At 50.5% G+C, this 13,781-nt stretch overlaps 18 non-coding genes and 5 pseudogenes across 18 annotated transcripts; all 23 read left to right on the top strand.

The window, feature by feature from the left end:
- The first annotated feature begins 207 nt into the window (after positions 1 to 207).
- Positions 208 to 326, top strand: LOC127615335 (5S ribosomal RNA). The gene has a single exon (XR_007966893.1). It is a non-coding gene; the product is annotated as a 5S ribosomal RNA (ribosomal RNA).
- Positions 327 to 807: 481 nt separating this feature from the next.
- On the top strand, positions 808 to 926 carry LOC127615281 (5S ribosomal RNA). The gene has a single exon (XR_007966879.1). It is a non-coding gene; the product is annotated as a 5S ribosomal RNA (ribosomal RNA).
- A 482-nt stretch (positions 927 to 1,408) lies between these two features.
- LOC127615236 (5S ribosomal RNA) lies at positions 1,409 to 1,527 on the top strand. Its single transcript, XR_007966855.1, has one exon. It is a non-coding gene; the product is annotated as a 5S ribosomal RNA (ribosomal RNA).
- Positions 1,528 to 2,009: 482 nt separating this feature from the next.
- LOC127615186 (5S ribosomal RNA) lies at positions 2,010 to 2,128 on the top strand. Its single transcript, XR_007966839.1, has one exon. It is a non-coding gene; the product is annotated as a 5S ribosomal RNA (ribosomal RNA).
- Positions 2,129 to 2,610: 482 nt separating this feature from the next.
- LOC127613661 (5S ribosomal RNA) lies at positions 2,611 to 2,729 on the top strand. The gene has a single exon (XR_007966274.1). It is a non-coding gene; the product is annotated as a 5S ribosomal RNA (ribosomal RNA).
- A 480-nt stretch (positions 2,730 to 3,209) lies between these two features.
- Positions 3,210 to 3,328, top strand: LOC127615126 (5S ribosomal RNA). Its single transcript, XR_007966823.1, has one exon. It is a non-coding gene; the product is annotated as a 5S ribosomal RNA (ribosomal RNA).
- Positions 3,329 to 3,808: 480 nt separating this feature from the next.
- Positions 3,809 to 3,927, top strand: LOC127615073 (5S ribosomal RNA). Its single transcript, XR_007966803.1, has one exon. It is a non-coding gene; the product is annotated as a 5S ribosomal RNA (ribosomal RNA).
- A 480-nt stretch (positions 3,928 to 4,407) lies between these two features.
- On the top strand, positions 4,408 to 4,516 carry LOC127616001 (uncharacterized; annotated as a pseudogene).
- Positions 4,517 to 4,997: 481 nt separating this feature from the next.
- On the top strand, positions 4,998 to 5,116 carry LOC127615024 (5S ribosomal RNA). Its single transcript, XR_007966785.1, has one exon. It is a non-coding gene; the product is annotated as a 5S ribosomal RNA (ribosomal RNA).
- Positions 5,117 to 5,597: 481 nt separating this feature from the next.
- On the top strand, positions 5,598 to 5,716 carry LOC127614964 (5S ribosomal RNA). The gene has a single exon (XR_007966765.1). It is a non-coding gene; the product is annotated as a 5S ribosomal RNA (ribosomal RNA).
- A 482-nt stretch (positions 5,717 to 6,198) lies between these two features.
- On the top strand, positions 6,199 to 6,317 carry LOC127614911 (5S ribosomal RNA). The gene has a single exon (XR_007966743.1). It is a non-coding gene; the product is annotated as a 5S ribosomal RNA (ribosomal RNA).
- A 481-nt stretch (positions 6,318 to 6,798) lies between these two features.
- LOC127614854 (5S ribosomal RNA) lies at positions 6,799 to 6,917 on the top strand. Its single transcript, XR_007966724.1, has one exon. It is a non-coding gene; the product is annotated as a 5S ribosomal RNA (ribosomal RNA).
- Positions 6,918 to 7,398: 481 nt separating this feature from the next.
- Positions 7,399 to 7,517, top strand: LOC127614791 (5S ribosomal RNA). The gene has a single exon (XR_007966700.1). It is a non-coding gene; the product is annotated as a 5S ribosomal RNA (ribosomal RNA).
- Positions 7,518 to 7,997: 480 nt separating this feature from the next.
- On the top strand, positions 7,998 to 8,106 carry LOC127616309 (uncharacterized; annotated as a pseudogene).
- Positions 8,107 to 8,587: 481 nt separating this feature from the next.
- LOC127616669 (uncharacterized) lies at positions 8,588 to 8,716 on the top strand (annotated as a pseudogene).
- Positions 8,717 to 9,198: 482 nt separating this feature from the next.
- Positions 9,199 to 9,317, top strand: LOC127614741 (5S ribosomal RNA). The gene has a single exon (XR_007966687.1). It is a non-coding gene; the product is annotated as a 5S ribosomal RNA (ribosomal RNA).
- A 481-nt stretch (positions 9,318 to 9,798) lies between these two features.
- Positions 9,799 to 9,917, top strand: LOC127614677 (5S ribosomal RNA). The gene has a single exon (XR_007966670.1). It is a non-coding gene; the product is annotated as a 5S ribosomal RNA (ribosomal RNA).
- A 480-nt stretch (positions 9,918 to 10,397) lies between these two features.
- LOC127614622 (5S ribosomal RNA) lies at positions 10,398 to 10,516 on the top strand. The gene has a single exon (XR_007966649.1). It is a non-coding gene; the product is annotated as a 5S ribosomal RNA (ribosomal RNA).
- Positions 10,517 to 10,996: 480 nt separating this feature from the next.
- Positions 10,997 to 11,105, top strand: LOC127615997 (uncharacterized; annotated as a pseudogene).
- Positions 11,106 to 11,586: 481 nt separating this feature from the next.
- On the top strand, positions 11,587 to 11,705 carry LOC127614544 (5S ribosomal RNA). The gene has a single exon (XR_007966592.1). It is a non-coding gene; the product is annotated as a 5S ribosomal RNA (ribosomal RNA).
- A 480-nt stretch (positions 11,706 to 12,185) lies between these two features.
- Positions 12,186 to 12,304, top strand: LOC127614480 (5S ribosomal RNA). The gene has a single exon (XR_007966564.1). It is a non-coding gene; the product is annotated as a 5S ribosomal RNA (ribosomal RNA).
- A 480-nt stretch (positions 12,305 to 12,784) lies between these two features.
- Positions 12,785 to 12,893, top strand: LOC127615991 (uncharacterized; annotated as a pseudogene).
- Positions 12,894 to 13,374: 481 nt separating this feature from the next.
- On the top strand, positions 13,375 to 13,493 carry LOC127614432 (5S ribosomal RNA). Its single transcript, XR_007966512.1, has one exon. It is a non-coding gene; the product is annotated as a 5S ribosomal RNA (ribosomal RNA).
- Positions 13,494 to 13,781: the final 288 nt, after the last annotated feature.

Raw genomic sequence — 13,781 nt, 5'->3', positions numbered from 1 at the left:
AACGTCAAATACCGCATCTGCGTGCTCGCAGAGGACCGTATGCGAGCCTGACAGGCTGCGCGCTCAAACCACCACGGGAGCGGGCCCCTCCTTTGTGCACTCCGGAGGAGGTTTATTAAATGAAAAAAAAAAATCACCCCACTACTCCACCCCCGACCCGGAAGTGCCCTGTCTGCTATAAAAAGGACAATTTTCGCGTTTTCCCTCGCTTACGGCCATACTACCCTGAGAACGCCCGATCTCGTCCGATCTCGGAAGCTAAGCAGGGTCGGGCCTGGTTAGTACTTGGATGGGAGACCGCCTGGGAATACCAGGTGCTGTAAGCTTTTGCACCCACCTCCAATTCTCAACACGATTCACTGCTCTTTCCAAAAATTTTGGCATTCATTCGTCATTCAACTTTCACTTATCCTGTGGTTTGAAATCGTTTCCTTCACGTTGATTTGACAGATCAACGTCTCTTTGGAATAAAATTAATGTCCAACAGAGGGAGCCGTCTGCACGGGGATCGGTCATGATAGCACTTGGACATGAAACAGCTTGGGATTTCCGCCTGCTGGATGCCTTTGCACCTCCACTGGAAAAGCCCACTTTTGCAACAAACGTCAAATACCGCATCTGCGTGCTCGCAGAGGACCGTATGCGAGCCTGACAGGCTGCGCGCTCAAACCACCACGGGAGCGGGCCCCTCCTTTGTGCACTCCGGAGGAGGTTTATTAAATGAAAAAAAAAATCACCCCACGACTCCACCCCCGACCCGGAAGTGCCCTGTCTGCTATAAAGAGGACAATTTTCGCGTTTTCCCTCGCTTACGGCCATACTACCCTGAGAACGCCCGATCTCGTCCGATCTCGGAAGCTAAGCAGGGTCGGGCCTGGTTAGTACTTGGATGGGAGACCGCCTGGGAATACCAGGTGCTGTAAGCTTTTGCACCCACCTCCAATTCACAACACGATTCACTGCTCTTTCCAAAAATTTTGGCATTCATTCGTCATTCAACTTTCACTTATCCTGTGGTTTGAAATCGTTTCCTTCACGTTGATTTGACAGATCAACGTCTCTTTGGAATAAAATTAATGTCCAACAGAGGGAGCCGTCTGCACGGGGATCGGTCATGATAGCACTTGGACATGAAACAGCTTGGGATTTCCGCCTGCTGGATGCCTTTGCACCTCCACTGGAAAAGCCCACTTTTGCAACAAACGTCAAATACCGCATCTGCGTGCTCGCAGAGGACCGTATGCGAGCCTGACAGGCTGCGCGCTCAAACCACCACGGGAGCGGGCCCCTCCTTTGTGCACTCCGGAGGAGGTTTATTAAATGAAAAAAAAAAATCACCCCACTACTCCACCCCCGACCCGGAAGTGCCCTGTCTGCTATAAAAAGGACAATTTTCGCGTTTTCCCTCGCTTACGGCCATACTACCCTGAGAACGCCCGATCTCGTCCGATCTCGGAAGCTAAGCAGGGTCGGGCCTGGTTAGTACTTGGATGGGAGACCGCCTGGGAATACCAGGTGCTGTAAGCTTTTGCACCCACCTCCAATTCTCAACACGATTCACTGCTCTTTCCAAAAATTTTGGCATTCATTCGTCATTCAACTTTCACTTATCCTGTGGTTTGAAATCGTTTCCTTCACGTTGATTTGACAGATCAACGTCTCTTTGGAATAAAATTAATGTCCAACAGAGGGAGCCGTCTGCACGGGGATCGGTCATGATAGCACTTGGACATGAAACAGCTTGGGATTTCCGCCTGCTGGATGCCTTTGCACCTCCACTGGAAAAGCCCACTTTTGCAACAAACGTCAAATACCGCATCTGCGTGCTCGCAGAGGACCGTATGCGAGCCTGACAGGCTGCGCGCTCAAACCACCACGGGAGCGGGCCCCTCCTTTGTGCACTCCGGAGGAGGTTTATTAAATGAAAAAAAAAAATCACCCCACTACTCCACCCCCGACCCGGAAGTGCCCTGTCTGCTATAAAAAGGACAATTTTCGCGTTTTCCCTCGCTTACGGCCATACTACCCTGAGAACGCCCGATCTCGTCCGATCTCGGAAGCTAAGCAGGGTCGGGCCTGGTTAGTACTTGGATGGGAGACCGCCTGGGAATACCAGGTGCTGTAAGCTTTTGCACCCACCTCCAATTCTCAACACGATTCACTGCTCTTTCCAAAAATTTTGGCATTCATTCGTCATTCAACTTTCACTTATCCTGTGGTTTGAAATCGTTTCCTTCACGTTGATTTGACAGATCAACGTCTCTTTGGAATAAAATTAATGTCCAACAGAGGGAGCCGTCTGCACGGGGATCGGTCATGATAGCACTTGGACATGAAACAGCTTGGGATTTCCGCCTGCTGGATGCCTTTGCACCTCCACTGGAAAAGCCCACTTTTGCAACAAACGTCAAATACCGCATCTGCGTGCTCGCAGAGGACCGTATGCGAGCCTGACAGGCTGCGCGCTCAAACCACCACGGGAGCGGGCCCCTCCTTTGTGCACTCCGGAGGAGGTTTATTAAATGAAAAAAAAAAATCACCCCACTACTCCACCCCCGACCCGGAAGTGCCCTGTCTGCTATAAAAAGGACAATTTTCGCGTTTTCCCTCGCTTACGGCCATACTACCCTGAGAACGCCCGATCTCGTCCGATCTCGGAAGCTAATCAGGGTCGGGCCTGGTTAGTACTTGGATGGGAGACCGCCTGGGAATACCAGGTGCTGTAAGCTTTTGCACCCACCTCCAATTCTCAACACGATTCACTGCTCTTTCCAAAAATTTTGGCATTCATTCGTCATTCAACTTTCACTTATCCTGTGGTTTGAAATCGTTTCCTTCACGTTGATTTGACAGATCAACGTCTCTTTGGAATAAAATTAATGTCCAACAGAGGGAGCCGTCTGCACGGGGATCGGTCATGATAGCACTTGGACATGAAACAGCTTGGGATTTCCGCCTGCTGGATGCCTTTGCACCTCCACTGGAAAAGCCCACTTTTGCAACAAACGTCAAATACCGCATCTGCGTGCTCGCAGAGGACCGTATGCGAGCCTGACAGGCTGCGCGCTCAAACCACCACGGGAGCGGGCCCCTCCTTTGTGCACTCCGGAGGAGGTTTATTAAATGAAAAAAAAATCACCCCACGACTCCACCCCCGACCCGGAAGTGCCCTGTCTGCTATAAAGAGGACAATTTTCGCGTTTTCCCTCGCTTACGGCCATACTACCCTGAGAACGCCCGATCTCGTCCGATCTCGGAAGCTAAGCAGGGTCGGGCCTGGTTAGTACTTGGATGGGAGACCGCCTGGGAATACCAGGTGCTGTAAGCTTTTGCACCCACCTCCAATTCACAACACGATTCACTGCTCTTTCCAAAAATTTTGGCATTCATTCGTCATTCAACTTTCACTTATCCTGTGGTTTGAAATCGTTTCCTTCACGTTGATTTGACAGATCAACGTCTCTTTGGAATAAAATTAATGTCCAACAGAGGGAGCCGTCTGCACGGGGATCGGTCATGATAGCACTTGGACATGAAACAGCTTGGGATTTCCGCCTGCTGGATGCCTTTGCACCTCCACTGGAAAAGCCCACTTTTGCAACAAACGTCAAATACCGCATCTGCGTGCTCGCAGAGGACCGTATGCGAGCCTGACAGGCTGCGCGCTCAAACCACCACGGGAGCGGGCCCCTCCTTCGTGCTCTATGGAGGAGGTCATTAAATGAAAAAAAAAATCACCCCACGACTCCATCCCCGACCCGCAAGTGCCCTGTCTGCTATAAAGGGGACAATTTTCACGTTTTCCCTCGCTTACGGCCATACTACCCTGAGAACGCCCGATCTCGTCCGATCTCGGAAGCTAAGCAGGGTCGGGCCTGGTTAGTACTTGGATGGGAGACCGCCTGGGAATACCAGGTGCTGTAAGCTGTTGCACCCACCTCCAATTCACAACACGATTCACTGCTCTTTCCAAAAATTTTGGCATTCATTCGTCATTCAACTTTCACTTATCCTGTGGTTTGAAATCGTTTCCTTCACGTTGATTTGACAGATCAACGTCTCTTTGGAATAAAATTAATGTCCAACAGAGGGAGCCGTCTGCACGTGGATCGGTAATGATAGCACTTGGACATGAAGCAGCTTGGGATTTCCGCCTGCTGGATGCTTTTGCACCTCCACTGGAAAAGCCAACTTTTGCAACAGACATCAAATACAGCCTCTGCGTGCTCGCAGAGGACCGTATGCGAGCCTGACAGGCTGCGCGCTCAAACCACCACGGGAGCGGGTCCCTCCTTTGTGCACTCCGGAGGAGGTTTATTAAATGAAAAAAAAATCACCCCACTACTCCACCCCCGACCCAGAAGTGCCCTGTCTGCTATAAAGGGGACAATTTTCACGTTTACCCTCGCTTACGGCCATACTACCCTGAGAGCACCCGATCTCGGAAGCTAAGCAGGGTCGGGCCTGGTTAGTACTTGGATGGGAGACCGCCTGGGAATACCAGGTGCTGTAAGCTTTTGGACCCACCTCCAATTCTCAACATGATTCACTGCTCTTTCCAAAAATTTTGGCATTCATTCGTCATTCAACTTTCACTTATCCTGTGGTTTGAAATCGTTTCCTTCACGTTGATTTGACAGATCAACGTCTCTTTGGAATAAAATTAATGTCCAACAGAGGGAGCCGTCTGCACGGGGATCGGTCATGATAGCACTTGGACATGAAACAGCTTGGGATTTCCGCCTGCTGGATGCCTTTGCACCTCCACTGGAAAAGCCCACTTTTGCAACAAACGTCAAATACCGCATCTGCGTGCTCGCAGAGGACCGTATGCGAGCCTGACAGGCTGCGCGCTCAAACCACCACGGGAGCGGGCCCCTCCTTTGTGCACTCCGGAGGAGGTTTATTAAATGAAAAAAAAAATCACCCCACGACTCCACCCCCGACCCGGAAGTGCTCTGTCTGCTATAAAGAGGACAATTTTCGCGTTTTCCCTCGCTTACGGCCATACTACCCTGAGAACGCCCGATCTCGTCCGATCTCGGAAGCTAAGCAGGGTCGGGCCTGGTTAGTACTTGGATGGGAGACCGCCTGGGAATACCAGGTGCTGTAAGCTTTTGCACCCACCTCCAATTCACAACACGATTCACTGCTCTTTCCAAAAATTTTGGCATTCATTCGTCATTCAACTTTCACTTATCCTGTGGTTTGAAATCGTTTCCTTCACGTTGATTTGACAGATCAACGTCTCTTTGGAATAAAATTAATGTCCAACAGAGGGAGCCATCTGCACGCGGATCGATAATGATAGCACTTGGACATGAAGCAGCTTGGGATTTCCGCCTGCTGGATGCTTTTGCACCTCCACTGGAAAAGCCAACTTTTGCAACAGACATCAAGTACCGTATCTGCGTGCTCGCAGAGGACCGTATGCGAGCCTGACAGGCTGCGCGCTCAAACCACCACGGGAGCGGGCCCCTCCTTTGTGCACTCCGGAGGAGGTTTATTAAATGAAAAAAAAAATCACCCCACTACTCCACCCCCGACCCGGAAGTGCCCTGTCTGCTATAAAGAGGACAATTTTCACGTTTTCCCTCGCTTACGGCCATACTACCCTGAGAACGCCCGATCTCGTCCGATCTCGGAAGCTAAGCAGGGTCGGGCCTGGTTAGTACTTGGATGGGAGACCGCCTGGGAATACCAGGTGCTGTAAGCTTTTGCACCCACCTCCAATTCACAACACGATTCACTGCTCTTTCCAAAAATTTTGGCATTCATTCGTCATTCAACTTTCACTTATCCTGTGGTTTGAAATCGTTTCCTTCACGTTGATTTGACAGATCAACGTCTCTTTGGAATAAAATTAATGTCCAACAGAGGGAGCCGTCTGCACGGGGATCGGTCATGATAGCACTTGGACATGAAACAGCTTGGGATTTCCGCCTGCTGGATGCCTTTGCACCTCCACTGGAAAAGCCCACTTTTGCAACAAACGTCAAATACCGCATCTGCGTGCTCGCAGAGGACCGTATGCGAGCCTGACAGGCTGCGCGCTCAAACCACCACGGGAGCGGGCCCCTCCTTTGTGCACTCCGGAGGAGGTTTATTAAATGAAAAAAAAAAATCACCCCACTACTCCACCCCCGACCCGGAAGTGCCCTGTCTGCTATAAAAAGGACAATTTTCGCGTTTTCCCTCGCTTACGGCCATACTACCCTGAGAACGCCCGATCTCGTCCGATCTCGGAAGCTAAGCAGGGTCGGGCCTGGTTAGTACTTGGATGGGAGACCGCCTGGGAATACCAGGTGCTGTAAGCTTTTGCACCCACCTCCAATTCTCAACACGATTCACTGCTCTTTCCAAAAATTTTGGCATTCATTCGTCATTCAACTTTCACTTATCCTGTGGTTTGAAATCGTTTCCTTCACGTTGATTTGACAGATCAACGTCTCTTTGGAATAAAATTAATGTCCAACAGAGGGAGCCGTCTGCACGTGGATCGATAATGATAGCACTTGGACATGAAGCAGCTTGGGATTTCCGCCTGCTGGATGCTTTTGCACCTCCACTGGAAAAGCCAACTTTTGCAACAGACATCAAGTACCGTATCTGCGTGCTCGCAGAGGACCGTATGCGAGCCTGACAGGCTGCGCGCTCAAACCACCACGGGAGCGGGCCCCTCCTTTGTGCACTCCGGAGGAGGTTTATTAAATGAAAAAAAAAAATCACCCCACTACTCCACCCCGACCCGGAAGTGCCCTGTCTGCTATAAAGAGGACAATTTTCACGTTTTCCCTCGCTTACGGCCATACTACCCTGAGAACGCCCGATCTCGTCCGATCTCGGAAGCTAAGCAGGGTCGGGCCTGGTTAGTACTTGGATGGGAGACCGCCTGGGAATACCAGGTGCTGTAAGCTTTTGGACCCACCTCCAATTCTCAACATGATTCACTGCTCTTTCCAAAAATTTTGGCATTCATTCGTCATTCAACTTTCACTTATCCTGTGGTTTGAAATCGTTTCCTTCACGTTGATTTGACAGATCAACGTCTCTTTGGAATAAAATTAATGTCCAACAGAGGGAGCCGTCTGCACGGGGATCGGTCATGATAGCACTTGGACATGAAACAGCTTGGGATTTCCGCCTGCTGGATGCCTTTGCACCTCCACTGGAAAAGCCCACTTTTGCAACAAACGTCAAATACCGCATCTGCGTGCTCGCAGAGGACCGTATGCGAGCCTGACAGGCTGCGCGCTCAAACCACCACGGGAGCGGGCCCCTCCTTTGTGCACTCCGGAGGAGGTTTATTAAATGAAAAAAAAAATCACCCCACTACTCCACCCCCGACCCGGAAGTGCCCTGTCTGCTATAAAAAGGACAATTTTCGCGTTTTCCCTCGCTTACGGCCATACTACCCTGAGAACGCCCGATCTCGTCCGATCTCGGAAGCTAAGCAGGGTCGGGCCTGGTTAGTACTTGGATGGGAGACCGCCTGGGAATACCAGGTGCTGTAAGCTTTTGCACCCACCTCCAATTCACAACACGATTCACTGCTCTTTCCAAAAATTTTGGCATTCATTCGTCATTCAACTTTCACTTATCCTGTGGTTTGAAATCGTTTCCTTCACGTTGATTTGACAGATCAACGTCTCTTTGGAATAAAATTAATGTCCAACAGAGGGAGCCGTCTGCACGTGGATCGGTAATGATAGCACTTGGACATGAAGCAGCTTGGGATTTCCGCCTGCTGGATGCTTTTGCACCTCCACTGGAAAAGCCAACTTTTGCAACAGACATCAAATACAGCCTCTGCGTGCTCGCAGAGGACCGTATGCGAGCCTGACAGGCTGCGCGCTCAAACCACCACAGGAGCGGGTCCCTCCTTTGTGCACTCCGGAGGAGGTTTATTAAATGAAAAAAAAATCACCCCACTACTCCACCCCCGACCCAGAAGTGCCCTGTCTGCTATAAAGGGGACAATTTTCACGTTTACCCTCGCTTACGGCCATACTACCCTGAGAGCACCCGATCTCGGAAGCTAAGCAGGGTCGGGCCTGGTTAGTACTTGGATGGGAGACCCCCTGGGAATACCAGGTGCTGTAAGCTTTTGCACCCACCTCCAATTCTCAACACGATTCACTGCTCTTTCCAAAAATTTTGGCATTCATTCGTCATTCAACTTTCACTTATCCTGTGGTTTGAAATCGTTTCCTTCACGTTGATTTGACAGATCAACGTCTCTTTGGAATAAAATTAATGTCCAACAGAGGGAGCCGTCTGCACGGGGATCGGTCATGATAGCACTTGGACTTGAAACAGCTTGGGATTTCCGCCTGCTGGATGCCTTTGCACCTCCACTGGAAAAGCCCACTTTTGCAACAAACGTCAAATACCGCATCTGCGTGCTCGCAGAGGACCGTATGCGAGCCTGACAGGCTGCGCGCTCAAACCACCACGGGAGCGGGCCCCTCCTTTGTGCACTCCGGAGGAGGTTTATTAAATGAAAAAAAAAATCACCCCACTACTCCACCCTCGACCCGGAAGTGCCCTGTCTGCTATAAAGAGGACAATTTTCACGTTTTCCCTCGCTTACGGCCATACTACCCTGAGAACGCCCGATCTCGTCCGATCTCGTCCGATCTCGGAAGCTAAGCAGTGTCGGGCCTGGTTAGTACTTGGATGGGAGACCGCCTGGGAATACCAGGTGCTGTAAGCTTTTGCACCCACCTCCAATTCTCAACACGATTCACTGCTCTTTCCAAAAATTTTGGCATTCATTCGTCATTCAACTTTCACTTATCCTGTGGTTTGAAATCGTTTCCTTCACGTTGATTTGACAGATCAACGTCTCTTTGGAATAAAATTAATGTCCAACAGAGGGAGCCGTCTGCACGGGGATCGGTCATGATAGCACTTGGACATGAAACAGCTTGGGATTTCCGCCTGCTGGATGCCTTTGCACCTCCACTGGAAAAGCCCACTTTTGCAACAAACGTCAAATACCGCATCTGCGTGCTCGCAGAGGACCGTATGCGAGCCTGACAGGCTGCGCGCTCAAACCACCACGGGAGCGGGCCCCTCCTTTGTGCACTCCGGAGGAGGTTTATTAAATGAAAAAAAAAAATCACCCCACTACTCCACCCCCGACCCGGAAGTGCCCTGTCTGCTATAAAAAGGACAATTTTCGCGTTTTCCCTCGCTTACGGCCATACTACCCTGAGAACGCCCGATCTCGTCCGATCTCGGAAGCTAAGCAGGGTCGGGCCTGGTTAGTACTTGGATGGGAGACCGCCTGGGAATACCAGGTGCTGTAAGCTTTTGCACCCACCTCCAATTCTCAACACGATTCACTGCTCTTTCCAAAAATTTTGGCATTCATTCGTCATTCAACTTTCACTTATCCTGTGGTTTGAAATCGTTTCCTTCACGTTGATTTGACAGATCAACGTCTCTTTGGAATAAAATTAATGTCCAACAGAGGGAGCCGTCTGCACGGGGATCGGTCATGATAGCACTTGGACATGAAACAGCTTGGGATTTCCGCCTGCTGGATGCCTTTGCACCTCCACTGGAAAAGCCCACTTTTGCAACAAACGTCAAATACCGCATCTGCGTGCTCGCAGAGGACCGTATGCGAGCCTGACAGGCTGCGCGCTCAAACCACCACGGGAGCGGGCCCCTCCTTTGTGCACTCCGGAGGAGGTTTATTAAATGAAAAAAAAAATCACCCCACGACTCCACCCCCGACCCGGAAGTGCCCTGTCTGCTATAAAGAGGACAATTTTCGCGTTTTCCCTCGCTTACGGCCATACTACCCTGAGAACGCCCGATCTCGTCCGATCTCGGAAGCTAAGCAGGGTCGGGCCTGGTTAGTACTTGGATGGGAGACCGCCTGGGAATACCAGGTGCTGTAAGCTTTTGCACCCACCTCCAATTCACAACACGATTCACTGCTCTTTCCAAAAATTTTGGCATTCATTCGTCATTCAACTTTCACTTATCCTGTGGTTTGAAATCGTTTCCTTCACGTTGATTTGACAGATCAACGTCTCTTTGGAATAAAATTAATGTCCAACAGAGGGAGCCGTCTGCACGGGGATCGGTCATGATAGCACTTGGACATGAAACAGCTTGGGATTTCCGCCTGCTGGATGCCTTTGCACCTCCACTGGAAAAGCCCACTTTTGCAACAAACGTCAAATACCGCATCTGCGTGCTCGCAGAGGACCGTATGCGAGCCTGACAGGCTGCGCGCTCAAACCACCACGGGAGCGGGCCCCTCCTTCGTGCTCTATGGAGGAGGTCATTAAATGAAAAAAAAAATCACCCCACGACTCCATCCCCGACCCGCAAGTGCCCTGTCTGCTATAAAGGGGACAATTTTCACGTTTTCCCTCGCTTACGGCCATACTACCCTGAGAACGCCCGATCTCGTCCGATCTCGGAAGCTAAGCAGGGTCGGGCCTGGTTAGTACTTGGATGGGAGACCGCCTGGGAATACCAGGTGCTGTAAGCTTTTGCACCCACCTCCAATTCACAACACGATTCACTGCTCTTTCCAAAAATTTTGGCATTCATTCGTCATTCAACTTTCACTTATCCTGTGGTTTGAAATCGTTTCCTTCACGTTGATTTGACAGATCAACGTCTCTTTGGAATAAAATTAATGTCCAACAGAGGGAGCCGTCTGCACGTGGATCGGTAATGATAGCACTTGGACATGAAGCAGCTTGGGATTTCCGCCTGCTGGATGCTTTTGCACCTCCACTGGAAAAGCCAACTTTTGCAACAGACATCAAATACAGCCTCTGCGTGCTCGCAGAGGACCGTATGCGAGCCTGACAGGCTGCGCGCTCAAACCACCACGGGAGCGGGTCCCTCCTTTGTGCACTCCGGAGGAGGTTTATTAAATGAAAAAAAAATCACCCCACTACTCCACCCCCGACCCAGAAGTGCCCTGTCTGCTATAAAGGGGACAATTTTCACGTTTACCCTCGCTTACGGCCATACTACCCTGAGAGCACCCGATCTCGGAAGCTAAGCAGGGTCGGGCCTGGTTAGTACTTGGATGGGAGACCGCCTGGGAATACCAGGTGCTGTAAGCTTTTGCACCCACCTCCAATTCTCAACACGATTCACTGCTCTTTCCAAAAATTTTGGCATTCATTCGTCATTCAACTTTCACTTATCCTGTGGTTTGAAATCGTTTCCTTCACGTTGATTTGACAGATCAACGTCTCTTTGGAATAAAATTAATGTCCAACAGAGGGAGCCGTCTGCACGGGGATCGGTCATGATAGCACTTGGACATGAAACAGCTTGGGATTTCCGCCTGCTGGATGCCTTTGCACCTCCACTGGAAAAGCCCACTTTTGCAACAAACGTCAAATACCGCATCTGCGTGCTCGCAGAGGACCGTATGCGAGCCTGACAGGCTGCGCGCTCAAACCACCACGGGAGCGGGCCCCTCCTTTGTGCACTCCGGAGGAGGTTTATTAAATGAAAAAAAAAATCACCCCACGACTCCACCCCCGACCCGGAAGTGCCCTGTCTGCTATAAAGAGGACAATTTTCGCGTTTTCCCTCGCTTACGGCCATACTACCCTGAGAACGCCCGATCTCGTCCGATCTCGGAAGCTAAGCAGGGTCGGGCCTGGTTAGTACTTGGATGGGAGACCGCCTGGGAATACCAGGTGCTGTAAGCTTTTGCACCCACCTCCAATTCACAACACGATTCACTGCTCTTTCCAAAAATTTTGGCATTCATTCGTCATTCAACTTTCACTTATCCTGTGGTTTGAAATCGTTTCCTTCACGTTGATTTGACAGATCAACGTCTCTTTGGAATAAAATTAATGTCCAACAGAGGGAGCCGTCTGCACGGGGATCGGTCATGATAGCACTTGGACATGAAACAGCTTGGGATTTCCGCCTGCTGGATGCCTTTGCACCTCCACTGGAAAAGCCCACTTTTGCAACAAACGTCAAATACCGCATCTGCGTGCTCGCAGAGGACCGTATGCGAGCCTGACAGGCTGCGCGCTCAAACCACCACGGGAGCGGGCCCCTCCTTCGTGCTCTATGGAGGAGGTCATTAAATGAAAAAAAAAATCACCCCACGACTCCATCCCCGACCCGCAAGTGCCCTGTCTGCTATAAAGGGGACAATTTTCACGTTTTCCCTCGCTTACGGCCATACTACCCTGAGAACGCCCGATCTCGTCCGATCTCGGAAGCTAAGCAGGGTCGGGCCTGGTTAGTACTTGGATGGGAGACCGCCTGGGAATACCAGGTGCTGTAAGCTTTTGCACCCACCTCCAATTCACAACACGATTCACTGCTCTTTCCAAAAATTTTGGCATTCATTCGTCATTCAACTTTCACTTATCCTGTGGTTTGAAATCGTTTCCTTCACGTTGATTTGACAGATCAACGTCTCTTTGGAATAAAATTAATGTCCAACAGAGGGAGCCGTCTGCACGTGGATCGGTAATGATAGCACTTGGACATGAAGCAGCTTGGGATTTCCGCCTGCTGGATGCTTTTGCACCTCCACTGGAAAAGCCAACTTTTGCAACAGACATCAAATACAGCCTCTGCGTGCTCGCAGAGGACCGTATGCGAGCCTGACAGGCTGCGCGCTCAAACCACCACGGGAGCGGGTCCCTCCTTTGTGCACTCCGGAGGAGGTTTATTAAATTAAAAAAAAATCACCCCACTACTCCACCCCCGACCCAGAAGTGCCCTGTCTGCTATAAAGGGGACAATTTTCACGTTTACCCTCGCTTACGGCCATACTACCCTGAGAGCACCCGATCTCGGAAGCTAAGCAGGGTCGGGCCTGGTTAGTACTTGGATGGGAGACCGCCTGGGAATACCAGGTGCTGTAAGCTTTTGGACCCACCTCCAATTCTCAACATGATTCACTGCTCTTTCCAAAAATTTTGGCATTCATTCGTCATTCAACTTTCACTTATCCTGTGGTTTGAAATCGTTTCCTTCACGTTGATTTGACAGATCAACGTCTCTTTGGAATAAAATTAATGTCCAACAGAGGGAGCCGTCTGCACGGGGATCGGTCATGATAGCACTTGGACATGAAACAGCTTGGGATTTCCGCCTGCTGGATGCCTTTGCACCTCCACTGGAAAAGCCCACTTTTGCAACAAACGTCAAATACCGCATCTGCGTGCTCGCAGAGGACCGTATGCGAGCCTGACAGGCTGCGCGCTCAAACCACCACGGGAGCGGGCCCCTCCTTTGTGCACTCCGGAGGAGGTTTATTAAATGAAAAAAAAAATCACCCCACGACTCCACCCCCGACCCGGAAGTGCTCTGTCTGCTATAAAGAGGACAATTTTCGCGTTTTCCCTCGCTTACGGCCATACTACCCTGAGAACGCCCGATCTCGTCCGATCTCGGAAGCTAAGCAGGGTCGGGCCTGGTTAGTACTTGGATGGGAGACCGCCTGGGAATACCAGGTGCTGTAAGCTTTTGCACCCACCTCCAATTCACAACACGATTCACTGCTCTTTCCAAAAATTTTGGCATTCATTCGTCATTCAACTTTCACTTATCCTGTGGTTTGAAATCGTTTCCTTCACGTTGATTTGACAGATCAACGTCTCTTTGGAATAAAATTAATGTCCAACAGAGGGAGCCATCTGCACGCGGATCGATAATGATAGCACTTGGACATGAAGCAGCTTGGGATTTCCGCCTGCTGGATGCTTTTGCACCTCCACTGGAAAAGCCAACTTTTGCAACAGACATCAAGTACC

Source organism: Hippocampus zosterae, chromosome 1, assembly GCF_025434085.1.
Source record: "Hippocampus zosterae strain Florida chromosome 1, ASM2543408v3, whole genome shotgun sequence".
Classification (NCBI taxonomy): Eukaryota; Metazoa; Chordata; class Actinopteri; order Syngnathiformes; family Syngnathidae; genus Hippocampus; species Hippocampus zosterae.
The sequence above is the reverse complement of the archived record's forward strand: the minus strand, read 5'-3'. Positions and strand labels throughout refer to the sequence as shown.